Source organism: Artemia sp. Qi Xiang Cuo, chromosome 18, assembly GCF_049724085.1.
Source record: "Artemia sp. Qi Xiang Cuo chromosome 18, ASM4972408v1, whole genome shotgun sequence".
NCBI lineage: Eukaryota > Metazoa > Arthropoda > Branchiopoda > Anostraca > Artemiidae > Artemia > Artemia sp. Qi Xiang Cuo.
Genome location: NC_142811.1, coordinates 12,345,701 through 12,357,923, shown reverse-complemented (window position 1 = coordinate 12,357,923; position 12,223 = coordinate 12,345,701). Strand labels below are relative to the sequence as shown.

Here is a 12,223-nt window from a genome sequence, read left to right as displayed (position 1 = left end):
GAAGGGGGATTTTAAAAACAACTTCCCGTGATATAACGTGTCCTCTGAAGTCGATTCTGATGTTTTTAGCACTCTATGTCTTAGAGCTTTAGAAATATTTAAAAAGATAATAAAGTATAATTTTTAAAAATTTTGAGTTTGGGAGGAAGGGGGATTTTAAAAACCACTTCCCGTGATATAATGTGTCCTCTGAAGTCGATTTTGATGTTTTTAGCAATCTATGTCTTAGCGCTTTATAAATATTGAAAAATGCTACTAAAGTTAAGTTTTGGAAATTTTTGTGTTTGGTGGAATGGGGATTTAAAAAAAATCTTCCCGTGATATAAGTTGTCCTCTTAATTTGACTAGGATTTTTGTATAACTCTATATCTAAAAGCTTTAGAAATATAGACACATATTATAAATAAGAAATGTTGAACATTTTGAGTTATGGTGGACGGGCGAGTAAAAAAACATCTTACCGTTAAATAAATTGTACTCTTTAGTCACTTATGTTAGTTTTAGATCTCTATATCTTAGTGAATTAGAAATATTGATACAATATTCTAAAGAAAAATTTGTGTAATTTTTGTGTTTGGGTGATCGGGGGATTAAAAAAACCACGTCCCGATATATAACGTGTCCTCTAAAGTCTAGACTCATGTTTTTAGCACTCAATTTCTTAGAGATTTAGAAATATTTAAAAAGCTCCTAAATAAGAATGTTAGAAATTTTTGAGTTTGGGGGTAGGGGGGATTTAAAAAACATCGTCCCGTGATATAACGTGTCCTCTGAAGTCGAGTCTGATGTTTTTAGCACTCTATGTCTTAGAGCTTTAGAAATATTTAAAAAGCTTCTAAAGTATAATTTTTGAAATTTTTGAGTTTGGGTGGAAGGGGGATATTCAAAACCACGTCCCGTGATATAACGTGTCCTCTGAAGTCGATTCTGATTTTTTTAGCACTCTATGTCTTAGCGCTTTAGAACTATTTAAAAAAGATTTGAAAGTAAAGTTTTTGAAAATTTTGAGTTTGGGGGAAGGGGGATTTAAAAAACAAATTCCCATAACATAATTTTTCCTCTGAAGTCGATTCCGATATTTCTAGCTCTCTATGTCTTAGCGCTTTAGAAATATTTAAAAAACCTTCTAAAGTAGAATTTTGGAAAATTTTGAGTTTGGGAGGAAGGGGGGTTTTAAATCCCACTTCCCGTAGAGTGATTTGAAAATCATCCTAGAAGGAGCATTTTCAAAACCTCTTCCCGTAGCACTCTATGTTTTAGCGCTTTAGAAATATTTAAAAAGCTCCTAAAGTAGAATTTTAGAAAATTTTGAGTTTGGGAAGAAGGGGGGTTTTAAAAACCTCTTCCCGTGATATAACGTGTCCTCTGAAGTCGATTCTGATGTTTTTAGAACTCTATGTCTTAGTGCTTTATAAATATTTAAAAAAGATTCTAAACTATAATTTTTGAAAATTTTGTGTTTGGTGGGAAGGGGGATTTTAAAAACCTCTTCCCGTGATATAACGTGTCCTCTGAAGTCGATTCTGAACCTTGTAGATCTCTATCTCTTAGTGCTTTATAAATATTTAAAAAAGCTTCTAAAGTAGAATTTTAGAAAATTTTGAGATTGGTGGGAAGGGGGATTTTCAAAACCTCTTCCCGTGATATAACGTGTCCTCTGAAGTTGATTCTGATGTTTTTAGCACTCTATGTCTTAGCGCTTTAGAAATATTTAAAAAAGCATCAAAAGTATAATTTTGTAAAATTTTGTGTTTTTGAGGACGGGGGATTTTCAAAACCACTTCCCGTGATATAACGTGTCCTCTGAAGTCGATTCTGATGTTTTTAGCTCTCTATCTATTAGTGCTTTAGAAATATTTAAAAAGCTTATAAAATAAAATTTTTGAAAATTTTGAGTGGGGGGGGAAGGGGGATTTTAAAACCCTCTTCCCGTGATATAACGTGTCCTCTGAAGTCCATTCTGAATCTTTTAGTTCTCTATCTATTATTGCTTTATAAAAATTTAACACATTCTAAATTAAAATTTTGTACATTTTTAGTTTGGGGGGAAGGGGGATTTTAAAAACCTCTTCCCGTGATATAACGTGTCCTCTGAAGTCGATTCTGATGTTTTTAGCACTCTATCTATTAATGCTTCCTAAACATCTTCCTATGACATAATTTGTCCTCTAAAAAGGAGTAGGTTATTTTTACTGATCTCTCATGTGAAATCCTTTCCCTAATTAATACAGTTTAAATGGTCTTATCAACAGAGTCGTTTGGCATGTGCCTGCTACTCTTAAGGGTAAGTGTGTCTGATAAGGCAAGTGTGACATCACAACTAACTGGGTTTCATATACCATAAAGAAAGTCCGCATGGGTTGAAAATTAAATGGCTTAGGATTTAAAAAGTATTTTGGAATATATTTTAATGAACAAGGTTAAAAGCAGAAGTTGTGTAAGGTAAGCAGTGATTTATATTTATGAGAGTAATATAGGATGAAATATGATTTAAAAACAACTAGTAATTTGCAGTAATTTACCCTTATATAGAGGGGGGGGATGAGTGGAGGTAGGTACTTCAAAGTACCTTCCCGGGACAAACCTTAGCATGTACATCCATCCCTGAAAGTTTCATTTTCCTAACCCAACTCCTTTCCAAGATAGCCAAAAGTAACTAAAGTAGAATTTTACCCAATTGTATATACTATGCTTTTGTATAGCTTGAGTCCCCCTTAGATAAATAACAAATCATGAATGACAGACATACCAGGAACAGAAACCCACCTAAATACTACAGTCCATCCAGTGGGGGACCTTGTCAAGGTGCAAAAAAACCAACTCCTTCCAGTAGGGGATCTTAACAAGGTGCAAAAAACCCAACTAGACTACCAAACACTCCCACCCCAACTCTGTCTCCAGGAATTTAAGTCATGTTTGTCTTGATAGCAGGAGTTGACAGTTCTGTGAAGCAAATGTCCTCTGAAATAGCACTCCTAAGATCAGAGCTTGCCCAGAAATGAAGTTTTGACAAGATGCACCACTATGTAGATGGTGCATTCTTAGACCTCTATTCAAGGCTTGAAAACATCTGACAGAATTACTCACAGATGGTTGTCAACACAGACAAAGTGAGAAAAATTATGAGAGAAGAAGCTTTCTGCCTACAGGAAGCAGAGCAACAAAAAACAAACATCACTGTGAAAAACTTGCCAGAGAACAAAAATGTTGATTGCCTGTCTGAGGTTAAGCAAATAATAGAAAATGAGCTTGAATTACTGGTTCCCACTATTGTGAAAGCCACCAGGCTCAGAAACAAGAAAGGAAATAAAGCAAATGCTAGGTCTAGAGGATGACCATTGCTGATTACGCTCCCTGAATCAGAACTACAACTGAAGAGGGACATAGTCCAAAAACCATATGAGAAAAGGCAAAGTCTTCAGATCTTCTTCCAAAATGACATACATAGACAACTGAGAACCTTAGAGAACAGTAACCAGACATCAACTGAAAACCCAAGAAATCCTCAAACTCTCAGAACAGCAAGACTGCCAAAAAAACAAAAGACTTATCATGCTGTAACTGACCACATCTTCAATGACAAAGGTTCCAAAGACCCTGCTACCAAAGTGCTGACCAATAAGAAATGTGACAACTTTCCCAGAAAGAAGATCTGGAAATCTGACAAAAAGCTCAAGGAATTGTGCATCCTGTATACCAATGCTGACCAACTGTTAAAAAAAATTGGGTGAACTGAAGCTCCTTTTTCACAATGTGAAAGCAGACATGATCTGCACAACCAAAGTCTGTCCAAAGTTAAACATAGCTATCCAGGATTCAGAAATACATATCCCCTACTATGAAGTTGCAGCATCAAACCTACAGGAGTGCAGCAGAGGGTGCATCATCTATGTTGAAACTGGGTGTGAATACCAGTAAATCTCTCCAGGAGCAGATAGCACCAAGATTGGAATAGAGACACTCTTCATAAAAGTGTCCAATGCTGTTTTTGGTTGTGTCTATAGGTAACCATCACAAACAGTTGAAGAGAAAACAGAATCCCTACACCTCCTTAACGCAGCTCTCACTAAACTCGTAGACATGAAACACCCTTTGTACATACTAGGCAACTTCAATTTCCCATAAATCAAATGGGATGAAAACCAAGCACCTAATCATCCCTTTGTCAGTATGCTCAAAGACCATTGTCTGACTCAATTGGTAAATGGACCAACCAGATTCTGCCAAAATGCTAAGGAAAACACCCTGGACTTAGTGCTAACTTGCAGTCCTGAGACAGTATATCAACTAAACTCATTCCCACCACTAGGAAAAAGCAACTACATCACTCTACTTGTCCAGCTGAACCTAAATCAAACAAAACAACAGTACCACAACAGAAAGGAATTCAGAAAGCTCAATAAATCAAAGCTTAAAGAAACAGTTAATCAAGTGGACTGGACTTGCTTGCAGATGGGAGAGACCTGTGACCAGAAATTTGAACTATTCCGAGACATTATAATTTGTAGTGCTGAAAGCTCAACCAAAACAAAGAAAAGCTGTCAGCCTCGAACACTACCACAAATTGACACTCAGCTGAAGCGGCTGATGAACATTAAGAGTCAAAAATTTAGAAAATCAGAAAACTGGAATCTCTAAACTTGGACACACAACATGCTAAGGTGCAGTACAACAGGGCCAGAAACAAACTCCACAATGCAACAAGATACACTGAAAGAGAACATGAGAAAAAGATAGCAAGTAAAGCAAAAACACCCCCTAAAAAGTTCTGGAAACATGTCAACTCCAGACTCACATCAAGGAAACAAATACCAACCCTGGTCAACAAAATTGAATTGACAGCCACAACACTGTCAGAAAAGGCAACTGCCTTCAACTCCTTTTTCAGCTCAGTTTTTAAACCAAAACAAGACAACCCAGCTGTCACAAAAGAGAAACTAACCCCTGAAATTACACTCATAAAAGAAGAAGTAATGAACCAGCTTCAGACAGACAAGTCAAAAGGCCCAGATGGAATTGAGGCAGTATGGCTAAATGAATGTGCTGAGTACATTGTTGAGCCACTGCTGGAGATTTTCCAGACATCTATAGACAAAGGGGAGCTGCCAAAAATCTGGCATGAAGCAATTGTTGTGCCCATCTATAAGAAAGGGGAAAGGGCAAATGCAGAAAATGACAGACCAGTATGTCTCACGTCAGTGGTCTATAAACTAATGGAAGGGTGTATCAGAGACTGCATATTGCACCATGCTTTAGAGAACAAACTGATAAACCCAGATCAGTATGGGCTCCTTCCAAACAAAAGTTGTACCGCAAAACTATTAGACACGCTGAATGAATGGACCCAAGCTCTGGAAGAAGGCCACAGTATTCTGGAAGTATTTTTTGATGTTGAAATAGCTTTTGAGGGCATCTCCTGTCCACATCTCGTCGAACAATTACAGAATTTCGGTCTCCAGTCACAACTACCAAACTGGGTTGAGTATTTCCTGAAAAACCGAACGCTAAGAGTCAGAGTTGGTCAGAATTTCTGAACCAGCCAGAGTGACAAGTGAATCATTCAAGGTAGTGTTCTTTGGCCCCTCCTGTTCATACTGTTTATCAACAAAATTAGCAGCAGTATTTTAAGCTCAACCAAGACTTTTGCAGATGACACTAAACTCTATAGAAAAATGGCATCACACATGGACAAAGTCATCATTCAAGAAGATGTTGACAAACTGACAGACAACCTGAAAAACCTTGGGCAAAACTTCAACACAAACAAAACAAAAGATTGGCAAGAGAAAAGAAACAGCCCCACAGTTAACTATAAAAAGTAGAATAGCAATTATTGAATTATGTAAAAGCATAAAAAAAGGCATCAAGTGACATTTTCACTTTCATCCTAGCTAAATTATATAGCCAACTGCAAATTTACCCAGGAATTCAGAGCCTTAATTATACAGTAGGAAGATGTTTTCTAGCTCTTATCTTTATTCTTTTCCATTCTTATGGCTTAAAAAATGGGATTGAAGGCATTTCTAGCATCTAGGCGTACTGTTTTTTTTTTCAATTTATGTTGGCACTAGTCTATGGTTAAGCCACATCATAAGGGAATATTAAAAAAAACTCTGACTACAACTTGAAAAATCCTAGAATAACCCATTATAGGCTTTTTACTAGCCTAATACTAATTCTGAAAGCATTTCACTTTACTTCACCCTGTTCCTCAACTCCCAATATATATATATATATATATATATATATATATATATATATATATATATATATATATATATATATATATATATATATATATATATATAAACCCATCAAAAACAAAGGCAGATGGAGCAAAACAAGAAAACAAAAGAAAACACCACTTCAAAATAAATACATCAATTCCAAGAAGAATACATGTAGTCAGGGCATTAGACTTAGGTTTAATAATGCTATTGTTAAATGCAGTCAGTGAAGTAATAGCACCCTGCCTTATTCCTTTTTTTACTGGCAACATAGGATTGGTACATGGTGCAGGGATTGGCTGCAGTCACTTTTGTCACTTTTTTGGGGACCTGTCACTTTTTGTCACTCTTTCTGTCATTTTGTCACTAAAGTCACTTTTTTTGACGTTTCGGACCTAATTTTTTTTGCTGAAACAGTATGTTATAGTTCACTGTCGACTGTGGCATAATTCATAAAAAAGGTAAGTCTTTTTTTGATAGTTTAGACTATATTTCAACATGCATGATGTCTATGACTGGGATAAACGTGGTTAATGTGTGTGTGTGTTAAAATCTAGGCTCTTGCAAATAAGATGATTGATTAAATTAGTTCTATCGTACCATAACTGCCTATGGTTCTTTTCAGGCCGTTGGTTCACTTAGCATCCCTTCTTGCCTGGTTGCTTAGCAAATGGACAGTTAGGCCGAGATTCCTTCTGTATATTTTCAGTGTTAGCAGGGATTGGCTGCAGTCACTTTTTGTCACTTTTTTGGGGACCTGTCACTTTTTGTCACTAAAGTCGCTTTTTTCGACATTTCGGACCTAATTTTTTTGCTGAAACTGTATGTTATAGTTGACTGTCGACTGTGGCATAATTCATAAAAAAGGTAAGTTTTTTTTGATAGTTTGAACTATATTTCAACATGCATGATGTCTATGGCTTTGATTAATGTGGTTAGTGTGTGTTAAAATCTAGGCTCTTGCCAATAAGATGATTGATTAAATTAGTTCTACCATACCATACCTGCCTATGGTTCTTTTCAGGCCGTTGGTTCACTTAGCATTCATTCTTGCCTGGTTGCTTAGCAAATGGACAGTTAGGCCGAGATTCCTTCTGTATATTTTCAGTGTTAACCAGTTTCTTGAATTTTAGATCGTTTCCTGCAAAAGGCATGCATGCCCACAGGTCTGAGGACGTCAAAATGTAAGATTCAATTCGTGTTTTCATTGGTTTTTCAGTTTGTATTTGTATTAGCTTTATGTGTTTTTGAATTCCGTCCTAAAACCCATTCTTATTTCAGGTCGCTGTAAATAATGGGCAAGACAAAATTTTTGCAGAGCTGGCTCAGTAGGGAAGACGGCGCTGGGCGTAAAGTGAAAGAGTGGTGCACAAAAGGGAGTGACAATGACAGCTCGTTCTATTGTAAAGTTTGTAAAAAGACACTCAGCTGCCAGAAAGGGTTCCAGGCCCTTCTTCAACATGGAGCCACACAAGATCACAAAAAGAATGCTTCTGTCATGTTAAACCAGCGTCAGTTGAGACTCGCTGCATCATCTCCAACCGGAAACCACCCAAACTCACAGACTGGCGATAGTGTACCACAAAAAAATCTGGAATTGCTCTGCAAGTGAGATGCAGCGTCAAGGGCGGAGATAGTTTCGGTTTTAAAGACTATTGCTAGTTCTTTTGCTGCAGCTTCGTGTGATCATATTGCCGAGGTGTTCCGAACAATGTTCCCCAATGCTGTACCAGAAGGCTTTTTGTTAAATGCTAAAAAAGTGACATACTTGTTGACGGAGGCTATTTATCCATACTTTCGAGAAATTCTAATCAAAGACATTTAGAAATCTGACTTTGTGCTGGAATATGATGAAACAACGAACAATGGTGGGGTAAAGGAGCTCCAAATAAGAGTTCAATACTGGTCAAAAGAGCGGAAAAAAGTTGTTACTTGGCATCTTCAGACATATTATATGGGACATGCAACCAGTAAGAAAATTCTACAGAGTATTGAAGGTGAAGGACTTTCACTTGAGAGATTGCTGATGCGTGCAAGTGATGGCCTAGCTGTCAGTAAGAAAGTTTGGTCAATCGTAGACTCAGAAAAGAGAAAAATGTATTGAAAAGGCTTATTGAATATTGGAACCTGCAACATTCACGCAGTGCATAATGCATTCCTGAAAGGGCTACAAGAACTCGGGGAGGAGTGCTCTGATATGATAATCGCTGTTTACCACTTTTTCAGCGGATGACCAGCTCGCTCTGATGATTTCAGCGAGTGCTAATGGAAAGCTAAAGTTCCTCAGCATAAGTTTGTGAAGCACGTCCCCACGAGATGGCTCACCACACGAGAAGCAGCAAGCCGCTTGTGAACAGTGGGCTGCATTGATAGAATATTTCCTAGAATTTATGCCAAAGAAAAATAGTCTGAAGTACCTGATGTAAAATGCAAAATATTTGAGAATTGTAAGTTGGCTAAAAAAGTAAACAATGAAAGCCAAAATTGAGTTCATTATAAACGCTGCAGCAATTTTCACCGCTTTCACTGGTGTATTTCAACGACAGGAGCCGTTAAGACATGTGGTACACTTTGAGCTGAGACGGTTATGCACAGTTCTTTTGGGGCAGATTGTGCTGGCTGTTGATGTCAATCTTCGGATCCTCGGTAGTTTTGAAGACTTCGATAGTACTGTAGATGTTTGCTTACAGCAAGCCTTGTGTTATGAGTGGGTAATGGCTGCCCTGGATTCTTCAAAAGTTATTCTGAAAGACAGGATATTTTTTTTCCTGAGAATCAAGAAGAATATAAAAGCTGCTGTACAATACCTGCTGACAAAATGCCCCGTGAACAACGAGTTTTTCCAAAGTCTTGCCTGCCTAAGTAGATTGCCCAGTCCCAGTCAAGATTGTCAAGGAGCAAGTTGCTGTGATATCCTCCACATCGCGAGAGAACTTCCATTTGAGACAGACATGAGCAAGTCCAGGGAGAATGGTTGTTATCACAGTCAGATCCCGTGCCACCACCCACAGAGAGTACTCAAATCAACATCTATTGGCAAAAGATCCTGGAACTGAAGACACGATCTAGTGAAACCAAATATCAGTCCTTAGGTTGGATCGTCTGGGCAGCTATGTCGCTCTATCATGGAAGTGCAGACATAGAGAGAGGATTTTTTCGGTCAGCTCTACTGATGACTCGCCTTCAAGCGCGTACAGAAGAGCGGGCACTGAATGCTAAGGCTTTTGTTGCGGATGCGCTCCGCGACTATGAGAACAGACCAGAGCGTGTGCTGATCACAAAGAAGCTGCTTTGTCTGGCTAGATCAGCTAGAGTCAGCTATGAACTGTACCTTTTTGAGCAAAGACAGGAAGAATCAGAGCGAGAGAAGCTTGAAGCTGAGAAAAAAGATGCTGAACAAGAAACCCAGGAGATGGTATGGAAGAAGCAGAAAATAGAGGACCTAGAGTCAGACATGGTACAATAAAAAGAGATGGTTAAGCAGAAGAAGGAAATAGGCGATACCCTTCTGAGAGAGGCAGGGGAACGGTTGAAGAAAGCTGTGGAAGAGAAGGACTTCCTGAACATCGGTCTTGCTCAAAGTATGCTGGAAGCAGCATTAAAAGCTCGCTCCAAAGAAAGGGAAAGGACAGGTAATGATGAATCGGTTGAAGTACTTGTTCTGAAGAGGAAATCTAAACTAATTGATTGTCTTTCAAAAAAGTCAAAGAAGTGATGACATAATATCCAGTGATTGGTTATACCTAGTTGTGGTAGATGCTTGTTTTTTAATTGTTTTGTATAAGTAAATAAAATCAATTGAAGAAAAAAAATAAGGATTTCAGCCTTTCTGTCTGTAACTTCTCGGGCTCTCATAGACCAGTGATGATCTTACGGTAGTAATTGGGATCCTTGTAATCCATCTTGCTATGCTCTGACGGCTTCTGAGTAGTCACTTTTTGTCACTTTTTTGGTGTCCTCAAGTAACTAAAGTCACTTATTTCGCGCACCTCGTCGCGACCGACCCCTGCATGGTGACAACTCAATGGCACTGTCAATTAATGGGATCTGTTCCGCGCCGATGGCTGCAGGAATCGAAAGATCAGCTTTTAAGTGAAAATACACATCATAGAGTGGCTCCAAAACTACAAGGATCAACACATCTAACACTTATATCAAGTACTATACCTTTATATATCAACAAATCAAAAGCATGTCCGATTTCATGGGATGCTAGTGCTTGGATTTCACCACGGTTTTCATTACAGTGAATAATGAGGAACAATCTATAGTAAAAACATTTAGTATAATAATGACTTTTCCTGACTAGGCTGTATTAATAATAAATTTTTTATTATAACATTTCCTTCAAATGTTGACATGAACTCCACCAGTACCCTTATGGACTAATACAAACAGTATAAAGCACAGCACTTACCACCAAGCTAAATAAACATGCTTAAGAAACATACTTGCTTGCTTAAAGCTCCTGCTTGGCAGCGTCGCCAGCGTAGAAGGAACCAGACGTCAGCGCCGTTAGTCGTCTCCAGAGTGGCCTGTTTTGTGCCAGGGTAGGAGCTTCATTGGGGTCGATGCCCCATGCTGTGAGTCGATCACGGATGATATCCGCCCATCTCATATGTGGTCTACCTCTTGGGCGTTTCCAGCTGTTTGCAGTTGGGTCAAAGTCAAATATAGCTCGGGCAGGTGTTTCAGTGGGTAGGCGAAGTAAATGACTGTACCAATGCAGCGAGCGGGACTCAAGCTGTTTGGACAGGGGGGTAATTTAAAGGACTGGATGATATCTATGTTCTGTACCCTGTCGAGCCACCTAACGTGTTCAATCTTGCAGTGGTGTTTTGACTGGACAGCATCTAACTTCATGATCTGCGACTCCGTCAAAGGCGAAGTCTCTGACTAGTACAACATGACACTTACTACCTAGGCAGAGTAGATACGAGCTTTCATGAGACGGCTGATCTGGGGTTTGTGGAATATTGTTCTCAGTAAGCAGCCGAAAACGGCGTTTTCCTTTGCCACCCTTGCTGATATGTCTGAATCTAACCTAGATTTCCATTTGTGCAAACAATTGAACCAAGGTAGGTGACCTGCTTGACTATCTCAACATCTTGGCCACATACTTCTATAGTTTTCAGGGAGCTGCATGGTGTCTTGTCCACAGGTAATATTTTGGTCTTGGTTCAGTTTACATTTAAACCAAGTTTTCCTGCAACAGAAGCTAGCGTTTCCAGGGTAGTTTTGATGTCAGTGAGATTTTTGCATACCAACGCAACATCGTCAGCGAAGTCGACTTCTGCCAGAACTCTTCCAGCAAAATCGATGCTGGAAGCAAAATCGATGTTAAGAAACATAAGTCAAAATTATTTTTAAAAAAATCCAAAAAACATTTAAAGCATATCTTATTCGACTTTTAGTTATTGACAGAGTCTACAGATTTTAAGGTTGAGAGAAATTTTTGTGTTCATTTTTGCAAAATCTATTGAACATTTTTGAGGGTGCATAAGTCAAAGTTTATTGTGATTTGTTTAAATTCAACTTAACAGAACTTTTTCAGTTAAGTAAAATTGCTTAAAAAAAAACACTTTTATTCATGTTGACCAATGGTCTGCATAGTGCAGGTACTTCCTGATTCCTTTGCATTTGGATGGGAGTGCAGTGCATGGTTGGCAGCAAATCATCTGGTGCTTCCTGTGTTTTCCCCCAGATTTTTCCACGTACCTTTTTGGAGCTGGGTCAACTCTGGCTGAGCTTACAGAGACATACTGCTGGCCCACATTCTAAACCAGATAACAAGTATCACCAGGACTCAAGCCTATATTCTCACAGACAAAGGATTTCAAGTCTAGTATGCTAACCACTCAGCTGGGATGGTTGCAAAAATTGCTTTGATTTTCAGAATATATTGTGATATATCTGTGTATATTCTTTATAAGCAATGCCAAAAAATCATTTCGAATTCTCTAACCATCAATGCGACAAACTTCTGTTAGCTGCTA

At 38.3% G+C, this 12,223-nt stretch overlaps 1 protein-coding gene across 3 annotated transcripts in view; it reads left to right on the top strand.

The window, feature by feature from the left end:
• Positions 1-12,223, top strand: part of LOC148941210 (uncharacterized) — a 29,061-nt gene that overhangs the window by 8,980 nt on the left and 7,858 nt on the right. For 2 of the 3 annotated variants that reach the window (XM_089103826.1, XM_089103827.1), the window contains exon 2: positions 6,853-7,094. The exons of the other annotated variant lie outside the window; for it this stretch is intronic. The gene's annotated coding sequence lies outside the window, so the exon portion shown is untranslated. The remainder of the gene's footprint in view (positions 1-6,852; positions 7,095-12,223) is intronic. 3 annotated transcript variants of the gene reach the window in all.